The sequence below is a fragment of the Xiphophorus maculatus genome, chromosome 1 (genome assembly GCF_002775205.1).
Source record: "Xiphophorus maculatus strain JP 163 A chromosome 1, X_maculatus-5.0-male, whole genome shotgun sequence".
Classification (NCBI taxonomy): domain Eukaryota; kingdom Metazoa; phylum Chordata; class Actinopteri; order Cyprinodontiformes; family Poeciliidae; genus Xiphophorus; species Xiphophorus maculatus.
The window spans coordinates 18,648,626-18,663,851 of record NC_036443.1 but is presented as its reverse complement, the minus strand read 5'-3'; positions in this window follow the sequence as shown (position 1 = coordinate 18,663,851).

The window sequence follows — 15,226 nt, the reverse complement described above, 5'->3', positions numbered from 1 at the left end:
GCTGTGGAAAGGAAAAGATTAATAAGAGATGTCTTCTTTACCTAGAGTTCTTCTATTTCACAAAAAAAGAACTCGAGTTTTCAACGGAACTGAGATTGGATGAGTGACAAAGTTACAAGGCTTGTTTAAACTATGATCCTTTCTTGCCAAAGGAAACAGCAAAATAATACCTGCTTGTTGCAATTTATGCTACGGCTTTTAAGTTTCCTCTGCGGATTTTCTGATCGGTGCAATTTTACAGCAATGCATACCTCACCCCCTGAATCATGGCGTTGGCTCCAGTCAGCTATGACTGTGTTCATGTCAGTTTGGCCATGGTAGTTTTCCCTGGGAATTTTTGAGGTCTTTAAACATGAGAAATTGTCTTAGTCCTTTACAAACCAGATGGCCCTGCTATTACTTTTCACGTCTCAGCTTCAGGCCCAGAGATGGCAACACAGGCGAGCTGCTAATGACATGCGAATGTACATCTAAAAGGGAGGAATGGATGTTTTCTTCCATTATTTATATGTAAAGCAGATCTGTTTAAAGCCATATCCTCTAGTGCAGTGGTTCTCAAATGAGGGTACGCGTACCCCTGGGGGTACGTGGAGGTACTGCAGGGGGTACGTGAAGCTTTTCAATATATCTTTAAAAAATCAGTAGGCTCCTCATAATAAGTCTTGGGAAAAATTATTTTGTAAAAAGTTCAATAAAATATAAATGTGTGTTCATGCACTGAATTTTATATTCAGTATTTACAGGGTATTTACAGCACTGTACCTCTTTTTTATTCCAAAAATGTTTTGCCCGTGTCAGGGGGTACTTGACTAAAAATATATTTTTAAGGGGGTACATCACTGAAAAAAGTTTGAGAACCACTGCTCTAGTGCACATGTGTCAAACTCAAGGCCCGCGGGCCACATGTGGCCCGCTACGTCATTTTATGTGGCCCTCTCCCCCACCACCGTTTTACAGCCCCATTGATTGACTTAAAATAGGTTTTGAGCACGAATTGACTACAAACTACATCTCCCATAATGCCTTCCGATTGTTACCAGCCAACATTACGGCTTCTCGCCACTAGAGTGCAGCAGAGTCACCTCAAGCTGATTATTAATTTTTCCAGCGAATAAAACTGAAACATCGACAAGCTAACAAGCTAAAGAGCGAAGTTCCGTGATGTTTCAATCGAGGACTTTTACCGTCTACTGCCCCCTGATTTGATGCCACAGCTGCGACTCCATGCTGCTCGTGTTTTTTGTCCACGTTTGGAAGCACCTATCTGAGCGAACAGATGTTTTCAATAATGAATTTAAACAAGACCAAGCACAGATCGGGCATTACTGACGAAAGCCTACAGCTGTTTTGCGGATTGCCACAGAATAGAACTAAAACCGGACATCGACGAACTGACCAGGGGAAAACGGTGCCAGACATCCGGCCAGAAAACATTGGTGAGCACAAACAAACTAAATTTAAATAGAATGAATGTAAAACCAAAACTCAGTATACTGGAATATGCATATAGTTTATTGATTTTGCTTGTGTTTTGTTTTGTGTTTATTACAATGAGGATGTGTGTGAGTTGGTGACAGGGTGAAGAGGGATCAGCGTTGTGTTCAAGGACAGGCAGCATCACCTCATTGTTTTGTTCTTATGTGAAATACATGTTCGTTGTGTAATAAATAATGAAAAAGTTTTGTGAATGAAGTTGAGAGTTAATATCAAAACTTGTTTTTATTCTTTGTCTGTTTATCTTTAAAGCAGACAAAGATTAATTTTCCCAGCGAATAAAACTGAAACATCGACAAGCTAACGAGCTAAAGAGCGAAGTTTAGCTGAGCAGTTTAAAAATACTGAGCATATTTTTACACTGCTCAGTTTAAAAATATTGTAATTTTTAAACTGAGCAGTAATTTTACATCCATGCAAACTCAAATGTAATATTTAAAACTTGAATGCATAAAATCTGTTATTTAACAATATGAGGTGTTGTTTAATTTATTTTTAACATTGTATTTTCATACATTTATGCTAGGGTTGCCCAAGTCTAGTTTTCCAGACCTATCACTCTGCAACTTTAGATGCGTTCTTTCTCTAACACACCTGGATCATTGACTCATTCATAGGCCTCTACAGAACTGAGTTGCTGCTAATGAGGGAAGTCAACTTTTTGTCTGGGGTATGTTTTAGCAGGGATGTATCTAAAAGTTGCAGTCTGGAGGACTGCACTTGTTCATTCCTGATTTATACCGTCAATGTGGCCCATTGAGGGTGGCCAATATGCTGAAGTTTCCCTTGGTGAAATCGAGTTTGACACCCCTGCTCTAGTGTTTCTGTAACTTCTGGCTTTGCCAAGCAAGTTTAATTGAAACTATAGTAAGTATGTTTTGTTTCAATACTTAATATGACATGACACAAAGCTAAATGTATTTGAATGTATTAGACACTGAAATAAACATATGCAACCTATTGACACTCCATTCTATTCCAACAGTTTAAAACTTTTTTGTGATTCGGTGTGCATGGCAAGTTGTGATACAAGAGTATTTCAGTCATCTTATTCACATTTGAAAAATAACAAGAACTATAGGACGGAATATAAGTCAATGTACTGAAAAACATTGACATTTCTTTGCAATGAAATAAACCCAAAGTTGTTGTTCCTTGCCTAACCGGGATCGAGAATCAGCCTTTGTCCTTATCGACAGTTTAATGGCTGTTTATTAGTGATTGATGAAAGTCCATCCATCCGTCCACCCACCTACCTATCTATCTATCTTCTTCTGCTTATCCGGGGCCGGGTCGCAGGGGTAGCAGCTTCAGAAGGGGGGCCCAGACTTCCCTCTCCCCGGCCACTTCTCCCAGCTCTTCCGGGGGAATCCCAAGGCGTTCCCAGGCCAGCCGAGAGACATAGTCCCTCCAGCGTGTCCTGGGTCTTCCCCGGGGCCTCCTCCCGGTGGGACGTGCCCGGAACACCTCACCAGGGAGGCGTCCAGGAGGCATCTTGACCAGATGCTCGAGCCACCTCAACTGGCTCCTCTCGATGTGAAGGAGCAGCGGCTCTACTCTGAGTCCCTCCCAGATGACTGAGCTTCTCACCCTATCTCTAAGGGAGAGCCCAGACACCCTACGGAGAAAACCCATTTCAGCCGCTTGTATCCCCGATCTCGTTCTTTCGGTCATGACCCAAAGCTCATGACCATAGATGAGGGTGGGACAGTAGATCGACCGGTAAATCGAGAGCTTCGCTGTTTGAGTCAGCTCTCTCTTCACCACTATGGACCAGTACAGCACCCGCTTGACAGCAGACGCTGTGCCAATCCGCCTGTCGATCTCCCACTCCCTTCTTCCCTCATTCGTGAACAAGATCCCGAGATACTTCAACTCCTCCACTTGGGGCAGGACACCCCCCCTGACCCGGATTGATGAAAGTATGTGAATAATAATTAAATTAGTATTTGAACAGTAGCTATTTCTATGCAATGCTTTTAAGTGCTTCATAAATTCATAAGTTTTAAGTAAAGCTTAAAGGTTTTTATTATTTTAATGTTTGCCTTTGATTTTCTGTAAATCACTACAGTTTTCCTTCGGTATGAATAGCTGCTTTGCCTTTAAGCAGTTAGTTTTTACTCAGTATTATTTTTGTTATTAAATGTTTTAATGTCTTTTAATACTTTTAATGGTGATATTTAATTATTCATTCTCTGTAAAGGAATTAATAGAACTTTGTTTTTATATTTTCTTTTTTGATTTCAAAAACATACAGTCAGTGAAGTTCAGCCTTTTGAACATACTCTGGAAAGATGATGATGATGATGATGTGGCATTTCCTGATACATTTGCGCTCATTTCTGCCTCTGTCTGCCAGTTTTCAGCAGCCCCTTGTGCGGCGCAGCTGCAGCTGCTTGGTCTGGAAGTGGCAGGTGAAAATGTGAATTGATGTGGTGAATGTGCAAACTTTAGCTGCTGCCTTGCTTCAGTCTGAACTGCCATGTCCAGCTGTTATTATTTGAACCTGTTGTGCTTCTGTAAAATACTTTTTGGCTGCAGACCTCAAATGCTTGGAATGAAGTAGCTCCGGTACAGTTAGCCAACACAGCTTACATAACTGTATAGTCAGAGCTGCACATACTGATTCACTGCATAATACCTAATGGGTAAGAGCCAGAGCTGCAAACAGTGAAATCAAGATATTGATACTTATTAAAGGCAAAATCAACAAACGCTGTATTGCCAGAGGTATTCACTCACTTCTAAAATCATTAAAATCAGACATTCCAATCACTTCCGTGATCACAGATGTATAAAGTCCAACACAGCAGCGTGTGGACTGCTTTTACCAAACATTTGTTTTTTTTCAGCAAATTTCAGCTTGTTGCCATGATAAGAGGCCATCTGTGCAATTAGTCCAGTCATAAAACGTACTCACTACTAAAATCAATTTTTAGTTGTTTTTAAACAAAAAAAAAAAAAGAGAAGCGACTGTGGAAGTGGTAAGCCATGTAAAATCACAGAGCATGGTCAGCAGATGTTTGCTTTGTGCACAGAGGTCATCAACTTCCTGATGAATCAATAGCTACAGACCACCAAGCTTTATGTAGCCTTCAGATTAGCTAAAGATCAGTGCACAGACAGTTTAATGCAACTGGTCTCCATGACCGAGCAGCTGCATCCAAGCCTTACATTACAAGTGTGGAAAGAAGCAGCGTGAAGCATGTCACCACTGGACATTTGAGCAGTACTGATGCGTTTTCTGGAGAGATGAATAATGCTTCTCTGTCTGACAATCCAGTGGATAGCTCTGGGCTTCACAGTTGCCAGCAGACAGACTCTTGCCTCGCTGCATCTTGTCAACTGTTTGGTGCAGAATGGATTGCAGTGTAGGTCTGTTTGTCAGGAGTTGGTTTCGTCTCCGGCAGCATTGGCATTTAGAAAGTTTAATGCTCCCATCTTTGTAGGAACAGTGTGGAGACAACCCCTTCAGCTCAAACATGGCTGTGAATCGGTGCACAATGCACAACTTTGCTTTCAGTACTGAGTTGTGATCTAAACATCTAAACCTGATAGAATACCTTCGGAATGAATTAGAGACTGGAAGGGCAGGCAGGGTCGTTTAGTTCAGTGTCAGTGTCTGAAGTCACAAATTTGGTTCTGGAAAAATGTTTAAGCTAGATTTTGTTCAGTCAGTTCCCAGAAGAAGTAAAGCTAATATAGTCAACTTTTCTAACTGCCCTTTTTCCTAAAGGGTTAGATAATGCACACTTGCAAATTGTTTATAAAACAGACAATAGGTAATAATATGGCTCTCCTTGTGTACATCATATTTATTTTTCACATTTCAAAGCCAGTTTTGAGTTTTAAATCTGCTGACTGTGTCGCAACCTTTACATGCATTTTTTTTCATGCAGCTGGTGGAGAACTTTCAAACCCTAAGAGACCACTAACATGTTTTAAATATTTTATCTTATTGAATATCCTAAATAAGCAAAGATAATCCTCATTGTGTTTAAAGCACAATGACGTAACACTGACTTGATTGTAGATTTTCTGTCTGAAAATTCCTCGCTGGAATATTCCTGTTGAGAAGAAAATTAAACAATCACATATTTTATGAGGTCTCTGGGCAGAATTTCCCCACCCAGGCCATTAAAATACCTTGTAAAAATTCCCTACACTCTATATAATGTATGATAGAGTAAGGGTAGAAAGTTTAAAGCATGTTGCAGCGTGCATACTGAATGCTGTAGTTACAATCTGCTGTTAAATATAAAGGCATGCCTTTATTTTTAGCAGACTTGGGCGTGTATGCTATAGAGTTGAATGTTTATGGATAAAAGATTTACACTGAAGAAGAATCCAATTCTTCTGAATGGTTTTGATCTGAATTATTTTGGAAATGGATGATTTCAGAGCTAATAATACTTGTATAAGTAAAATGCATATGTAAAATAAAGATGTTGGATTTATTTTAACATAGTGACAGCGAACTAAACTACAGCTTGCGGAATGTCTGAAGCTTGTAATTTGAATGAAATTATTTCATTCTTAAAGTTGCCATAAATTATATTATAAATCAATTTGCACCTTTTAGTGCATTTTTAAGGTTCTTTAAAGCCTAAACCTTTAAAATTGACTGTAATTTTATAATTCTGTTTGAATGTAGAAAATTTTTATACACCTTCAATATAAAGTTTTTCTTTTTAGCTTTTGTAGTTATGTGCAGATTGTGGAAAATATGTTTTTTAGTATAGACCTAAACATCTACATTAAAGTGCTGGTTTCCAACAGAAACATTAGATAGATAAACTAGTTTATTATAAAATTGTTTAATAATGTAGTACAGACCAGACTTTAATAGTTTTGATGATGGTATTGCTTTACCTTGGTAAATGTTTGCTACTTTGCTTGTGGACTACCAGAGTATCCAGTGTCATAGTAACAAGGACCAGATAACATGTGGTTTGGAAATTTGACAAATTGATGCTTTACAGTCCACCCTAAATTCCAAAGTATTTTTTCTTTTTTGGAAACACAAAGCCTGTCACTCTACATTATAAAAGCCATACAGTTTTCTTTTGCTCTTATTTGGCCTCCTGTAGTCACCTTAGAAGTCTTGGGAGTTGTTTTAAACTGGTAAACCTATCTAAAATAAGTCTGTTGCATAATCCTGACAGCAGGTTTTGAGTGCATGCATGTCACTGGAACTACCAGGTTTCTCATGCATGATTATTTGAGAGCAAAGGAAGCAGAGAGGTGGCAGTCAGAGAAAGTGTTGTGATGTAAGGATTCCTGAGATCACATGGAGCTGTAATCAGGAGTTGCATGTGTGAAAGAGCTCTTTGTCTGGACTCCAGGTTCTTGGGTTCAGCATATCAAATGGATTGGAGACGGCTTTGAAAATCCGCCCATTGGAACCAGGCCGTCCGCACAAAAACAAACACAGTGCAGTGATTGCAGCTGTCCACTTTAAAGATGGTGTCTGTTTGTGTTTTTGCCTGTTCTGATGTGGGTCTGCATACCAGCCCGCTGGACAGTCAAATGCTGGCTCCCTGGTTCCAGAGTGAGAGCCTTAGATGTGGTTCTGCACACCTCAGGTGTTGATTAGCAGCTGTATCAGTAGTTCTCACAAGAAAGAAGGCAGGACTCTCTGATAGTCACGTTGGGATGCTCTTTCTTTGACCTAACAGAGCGGTGTGTGGTCCTCATTAAATTTCTTAACCTCTTTTAGAGGAAGGACCGAATGCTATCATCTCTCTGTGATTTAAACTGCACTACTTTGTTTTGTGATGTCAAACCCAATCAGATAGATAACTGTACAACTTAATAAGTTTCAGATTGCTTTTTGAGAAATCCTGCCCTCTTATTGTTCTCTTACCAAAGACCACAACAGCAAGACTCATTTAGTTTTGTGAGTTTCTGTGAGTGAGTGTGTGTGTATATTGATTTGTGTCCTGAGTTTATATGATAGTAATCACAAAGTTGTTTTTTTTTTTGTGAGAGCAATGCAAAGTGCAAAAAGATATAACTTGCTGCAGGTGCATGTTTTTATTGCTAGTAAATTTTGATTTTTAATAGAAAAACTTAAATTTGTGGAAAACCTATTTTGAGGTGTAAACATTCAGACTCAAACTCTTTGCTAATGCCAGTAGTTTTGGTTGAAGTACAAGTTTAACTCTACTTTAGCCATATTTAGGATCTTTTTTTTTAAAATTTTGCTGCAGATAATGCTGGCATAATGGCCACCTGCTGGTGCACAAGAGGTATTACAATTTGACTGCAGAGTCAGGGGGGTCAGGTAGACACCATTTTAAAAAATGGAGTTGGACATACATTTGTGTCATTTCAGTAACATATCAAAATGTAGTTTTGAGGGGGGAAAATATTTTGAAAAGATAACAAGGTAACAATTTTTGATTTTTTTTATTTTGGTTACTAAATCAAGTTTGAATGCTGTGCTTTTTTTCTTTCTTTCTTTGGCAATAAGTTGATCGCAGAGAATATAAAATGTTGTAATTTGGAGACCCAGCAAAGCATCTTTATACCCAAAGATCTACAAGCAGTCTATGTTGTGTACATATCATTTATTCCCCACAGTGGAGAATGTCCACTTGGGACAAAAACTATGATACATAACACTAAAGATCTGGCAGCACTGAGACAGATGTTGTAATTTCTGCTCCATTTTGGATCAGCATTTTATATTCTGATACACACAGGCATGCCTCCACACATTCCTTCCAGCAAGTGTTACTAGAATAGTTGACTGTATTCTGGTGAGCCATAAAGTGATCGGGTTTTACTTGTGGTAGTTTAATTGCACCACAATGAAACTGTAAAAACATTATTATGAGGACGTGATGTATCCCATCACAAAAAGTTTTCCAGACATGTTGAGCTTAACAGGAAACTTATCAAAGAATGTTTTCGAAGTGTTGCATTTGGGCACATTTTTTCCACTTGTATGTACCATTTTCTGATGCAAAAGTTCAGATGTTTCAGAAAACAGGCTACTGAATTCTGCTGGCATTTGTGAAACTTTGTAAGGGTTAGGGTCAGAGTATGATGGGAGTGGACCTGAGGCTTATCTGTGAGGATACAGATTCTTTTGTACCACTCCTGATCTCCAGGAATGATTACTCTGCTCTTCCAAGAACTGTGAAACTCTAGGACTTTCCATAAGATCTGAGCCTTGTTAGTGTGAAATTGTGTTTGTATTTTCCTCCAACTGACTTGAGAAAATTTCACTGCATGGTTGTTTAAGAGAAGAAAATGTCAAGTAGAGCAGGACTCAGCTTACATTTGTCTTTCAGTCATGGAATGACATATGTCTTTCTGTTGTTGCAGTTAACGTTTGTGCCTTTAACAGAAACTGACCTCCTCCATCATATTCAATTACGCATGAATTTGATCACTATATAAAGCTAACGGAGCGCAAGAGCAGAGAGTTTAGAAAAAGAAAAACAATTTTTTCAACCAAAAAAATTGACAGTTTTATACAATTGCTGGGAATTACTAGGACACAAATCACTGAACCAAAAGCTAATGCCTAGCTAGAAACAGAGCTAAACAGATTTGACAAAATAAAGGCAAAAACACAAAAGAGTGAGCAAGTATTAACAGTGTAATGATTTAATAGAATTTGGTCATCAGCAGTGCTGTTTTTGGAAGTTTTTAAAAAATATATATAAGAGAAACCAATTGGTGCCTGTAATTAAACTCTGTGTTGTTGCTGAATTTTTTTCAGCTGACTCGATATCGGTGTTTATTTCAGTTATCAGAGTGTGATAATGAATCCCAGTTGATAGAACAAGATAACAGTTTACACATATGTGTTTCTCCTTTTAAGTTCTTCCTCAGTATCTTCGTGGGGTTAGGAAATGTAAACGTGTCTGCCTCCCTGTCTTTGTGATGTCATTTTTTTGTTGTTTTTTTTTTCTTTTTGCTAGTCTCTGCTTTACAGATGTGAACATTTATTTTTGAGTGTTGACAACAATATCAAAGCCAACTGTGTTCAAATTGGACACAAAACTACTTTCTATTTTATTACCATGTAAATCTACTGATACCTTGTTACCTTTTTTGGACACTTGTTTTCAACTTGGTGCATCAAAAGTCGACAGTGCAGCCAAATCATTTTGACGCCTCACTTCATACTTTGCTGATGTACCTACAAAAGTACATTGTTAAGTATCATCCGTATTATATGAAAAGTGTTCTATGTGATAATATTGAAAATTTCAGGCTCTTGCATTTCTAATTTAATTGTAAGACATTCTACCTACATGCTCTTAAAACTATGATGAATCACCAACCACCCCCTCTGCCCTGGATCCCATAGAAATACCTTAGCTTTGATTGTTTTGACGATAACGCTGATGTAAAGTTTATTTGGACTTCTGTGGCTTAGATCTATTTTAGAAAAATCATGTTTTTATTTTATTCAAAGACAGAAAGATGTACGATTTTTGCATTCCAAGTAGGGACAGTGAGGTGCAACTAAAGCCGGTGTTGGATCCAGTCTTGAAGACCCGGATTAAACTTCAAAGGGATTTGTGATTTATCAGAAGACCTGTCATGATGGAGTACGTTCACTTTGTATCCACTGTGATTTCATTTGAGTCACACATTCACCTCATTTTCCCTTCTCCTTCATTTCACACATTTTCCCCCCTCCTTTTACTTTTTCTGCACAAAAACAGTGCCAAAGTCTTTGGTCACAATGGGCTTTGTCCTTGGCTACTTCTTTCAAAGATGTTCCTAATCCAGCAGATGTTCTGAAACATGACGCTTTTGTCACATATTAGGCCAGTTGTGCCAGAAACGCTGCTCTCCAACCGCTTGGCTCAGATGTCATTTGTCCCATCGGCTCCAAGGGCTCAGCAGCATCCAGCTGGCATTGCTGAAAGAGAGCGAACCGCTGGGATCCTTGACCGCCTGGATACCACCTAACCATCAGCAGCAGAAATGAATTAGACGTTAAAATCTCTCCAGTTTGATGTTAAAATGCTGACCTTTTCTTAAAAACTTGATCAAAAAATAGCTTTATATTTTTTTCAAGTTTTGAGTTTTGGTAACAGATTGATACTTTGGCTGTAACTTTCCTAACATAAGTGTATAAATATTATGGAAAACATACTGTCTGTATGATCACAACAGCTCCATGCAAGTGTGAGAGTCTTGGGGCACAAAATTGCCTCATCCATTTTACTGGTGGACATGTGTGACATTTATCTTTTTGGATAATAAGTAATTGAACTGATTGGTCATTATTATCATTGGGGGAGAAGAGATGTTGCACTTTTCTCTCAGATTGCAACACAGGCTTTGGTGGTGTGAAACTGAGCTTTCCTATAACCCAAATATCAGTTTAGCTGAATAACATTTATATTTTATTAAGCCAAAGCACTATCTGATTTTACGTTACTGAATGTTGTTTTCCCAACTGTGAAGCTGGTTAGTTAAACCTTTTGTTTTTAGTGAAAAAATTAAAAGTAAACAAACTACAGTATCTTCACTCAGTAACATGAGCGATCTTTATTTTGATGAGGTGCATCGTTTGAAGAACTTTTCCAACTCAAACTATCATCTTTTCTAAATGGCCGTAATTTAAATGTCTTCAGCTATTTTACAAATGCTGCTGACACAAGACAGTGGAGTTAAGAAAGCAGAAGAAAACCTGTATGGAAGCCAAGAAGTCCAACCAGGGAGTTGGGGGAAGGAATGCATTTCATTTAGGAATGAGAAGTTCAGAGTGTCATGCCACGATACGAAAAACATAAGTGGCTGAGTGTTTAGATGGTATAATTTAGTCCGACTGCTTTTCTGCTTCATTTACTGCTGAATATGAGCACACCCAAGCTCTTATCAACAGACTCTTTTGTTGAGTTTTGATAAGGCATCATTGTATAAACATCTATTTTATTATTATTAATAATATTGGAGCTTTCCATCAAGAAACTGGAAAAAAGTGTTCTTTTAAAGCGGTGTCTACATTTGTTCTGGAGCCTCCAAGAACCAAGCTTGTCTGGTCCATAATTTGAAATAAAATTAGGAGTTACTACCACATATGAAGGAAATGTTGAACTTTTAGCAGAGAAGACTTGTCTCAAAGAGAGTATCAATGCGATTCAGACTTCCATCTAAGCCACTCGTGATGCTCTGCTTTTTTCCAGCCTTAATAAATATCTGTAAAAAGCGTTAACATACAATAAAGCTTTTAAGTCGATGCTAAAAAAAATCATGTATGAAAAAATAACTTTTGGTGAAGAAATCACTGGGAGTACAGTTCTTTGCGCCCTCAATAATAACTTTAAAATAATGCAATACACTTAACATTTCTAAGATGATCTCAAAAACCTCGGAATGGAATGACAGACGTAATTTTTTTGAGCCACTAGCCTGAACTCATATTTTGCCAATAGGAACAGCGTGGAAGGTTGTAGGAGAGAGGGAGAAATTAAAGTTCAGCTGCAGTGCAGCATCTTGGGATCATCAAGACTCCATAACAACCAGTAGACACTGTCTGCATGCATAAAATTGTTTCTTAACATTAGATTTTTTTATGTTCTTGAATTAAAGGTTGTGCTTCAATTGGACTGGAAAAAACTGTGAAATTACAGTATACTGCAGTAACATATAAATATTACCAGGGGTGCCAACAAATGTTTGTCCATTACTGAACAATGTGGAAAGACATGCAAATGTGGGAGCAGTGACAAGTTCAAGGACATCTTTTGAAATGTTCAAATTCTAACACAGATATTAGAAAAATAATAAAACAAACATACTTAAATCAAAAGGCCATCTGTACCAGAAACCCTTTGGATTTAAAATATTTTTTAAAAAGGATCATTAAAAATCTGGAATTTTAGTTGCCCTTAATTCATCGCCACATTTCGGCTTCCATGCGACATGTAGAATGACTATAAATGTGGACATTTGCCCACTTTTGTCCTGCTCGTCACACATGGCCAGAGGACAGATTAATTGACCCCAGGGCCCCAGTTTGGCATTGCTTTGCAACCTCCATGTGCAGACTAGCAGACTCCTGGTTTTGTTGTGCATTCTGCTGTGAGAAAAGTCTCACAGTCAGGGTCTGAATGTTGACCCTCTATGCTAATAGTAAACACCAACCAAATGCCCTAACAAGTAAAAGAAAAATAAGCAAAGAGCATCCATCTGTCTTTGTAATGAGCCTCTTTTGCTCTCTCTTCCTTCTTTACTTCCCCTTCTTGTATTCTCCTCTGGAAAGCTTCAATGGTTAGTGTAATATAACATCGGAACATGAAGCAGAAGGCCAGGACGGGCAACAGCTCAGAGTTCATTAAAATGTTTGGTGGAAACTTAGCTCAGGATTGGTTGTAGTCATTCAGTCAGCCACAGGGCTCAAAAGCCACAAGATTTTTTTGTCCACGTTGCAGATTGCTTCCACTTTCATTTGTTGTATTTGTGAATGCACATTTATATATATATATATATATATATATATATATATATATATATACATATATATATATATATATATATATATATATATATATATATATATATGTATATATATATATATATATATATATATATATAGTCAGAACCAAATGAATAGGAGGATCATTTAAAGCAGCCAAAGCACTAATACAGCTGCTTTGGCTCGGTCTTGTATCCATTTTCTTTTTCTCTCTCATGCATGCATGCAAACACAGAATTAGCCAAGTGCCAGTGTAACTAAGCCAAAGCCCGGTTATGAGGTAGTGCATGGCAGCGCTCCATTAGCCCTGCTCCAAACAGAGCCACTGCATTTTCTGCGCCGACCGCTACCGGTGACTCACCAACCTATGGATCTGTTAGCAGATTAATGCCTTGTGGACTTGCGCTGATTGACTAGAGTAACCACACTCTCTCCGCATTCCAGAGTTCGCTTGTAACCGAGACTAATCCTGTAAACCCTAATAGATATTATCACTTCACTCTGAAACCCACATGTTGTTTAATTAAACCCGGCTGCTCTGTTCGTAGCCAGGCAGTAGTGAGGTTTCGACAGCGCTGTCAGTCAGATTCCATTGACCAATCAGCACTTGTTTACTATTCAGTGTTTCATAATCAATGCAGCCTAAAAACCAATCCCTCTCAATATCAGGGAATGTAAGTATACCCTGATTTATTTTTTTTTCTTGCAGTATTTATTTTTGGGCGATTATGCCTGTTGTTTCAGAGGTCTGCTTTTCATCGGGTTTATGAGAGGAACTGTAAATTCCTGAGTGAATTGTGTCTCTCAGTGGTCTACAGTCTTGTTTCTTTTATTCCTCAGAACTGGACCTCCTTTGGTTTAACTGACTGCCAAACACTTACCTTGGCACTTCCTTTACACTTTGTAGAAACCTCGTCAAACCTCTGAGCAACAATAAAAGGTGATAATTATCTGCTGCAGCTGATGATGGCTCTGAAGGTTGCGGTGCCACCATTGAAGGTTTCTGCCTCGATGGACACAAGCGAGTTTAACTTGTTTAGCAGATGCAAAGAAGAGACAAAAACCTTCCTGTAGACTTCATGCATTTTCTTTTCCTGTGTTTTCATTCCCTGTTATTTTCAGTTAATAGATAAAATATTTTCCCTAAGAAAGTGCTTTAAAAAGGCTAGACAGCTGAAACACTGACTTCTTTTAAATCTCAACTAAAAACCCACCTGTTTAGAATTGTAATCAATTACAAATTTATTGATGGAACCTGACTTAATGCTGTGTTTTGATTATTGATTCTATGTTGCATTGTGTTTCTGTGTTTGTAATGATGTAAAGCACTTTGAAATGCCTTGCTGCTGAAATGTGCTATACAAATAAAATTTGATTAGATTTTTGATTTAGACACAAGAGAGAAGTTACACAGTGCTTTTCATGCTTCTTGAACCTTTCCACATTTTGTCCTGTTACACACACAAACCGCATAATACTGAGACTGCGTGCAACAGAGATACACAAAGTGTATGATTTATAAACAAAACAGAAACTTTTTTTAATTTTTACAAATAAACATCTTAAAAGCGTGGCATGTATATGTATTTGTAGTCTTCATTGCTCTGACAACCCTAAATAAAATCTAGTGCAACCTGTTGATTTTACTCTGTGGTGACGGGATCTCAGAATAGATAAAGAAAATGAACGAATGGTTTGACCCAAGTTCGAAACACAATGACCGGCAAAATGTGTGTAAAATTCTGAATTTGAAGAAAATTACAAACAAATTCTCTAAAAAAAAGTTCTCAGTAGGGTTTCTAACATTTAGCAAATAATCTTAGTAATTCTGACTGATGTAAAACAAGAGATGTTTGGTCTGATTTAACTTCAGAAAGTGAGAAAAAAAAGTATGTGTCTTTTTACTTGCGCTTTTATCTTCAAATGTATCCCCAAAAGGCTTGTGGTCATTTATGGTTCGTCAAGGTCTTGACCTGAGGGGAGGAATAAAAAAAAAAAACATAAAACAACAACACAACACTCCAGATTTTTATTTGTAAAACAAAAAAAAATGTTTTGTGACATTCCTACAGCTCTACAAAACATGAAATGACACTGTATGTGCTTTTAGTAAATATTGCTTTGAAAAGGGATGAATCTCTAACAGAAGCAAGAACCAGATGACAGCAGTGAGAATAAATGAGTGAGCAAGTTTCCTTCTAAAGCTCATGGTTTTTTTTTTTCACTGAGTGTGTGCATGTTTGTGGCCTGCAGTCTTCAGCACATGAGCAGAGAGGA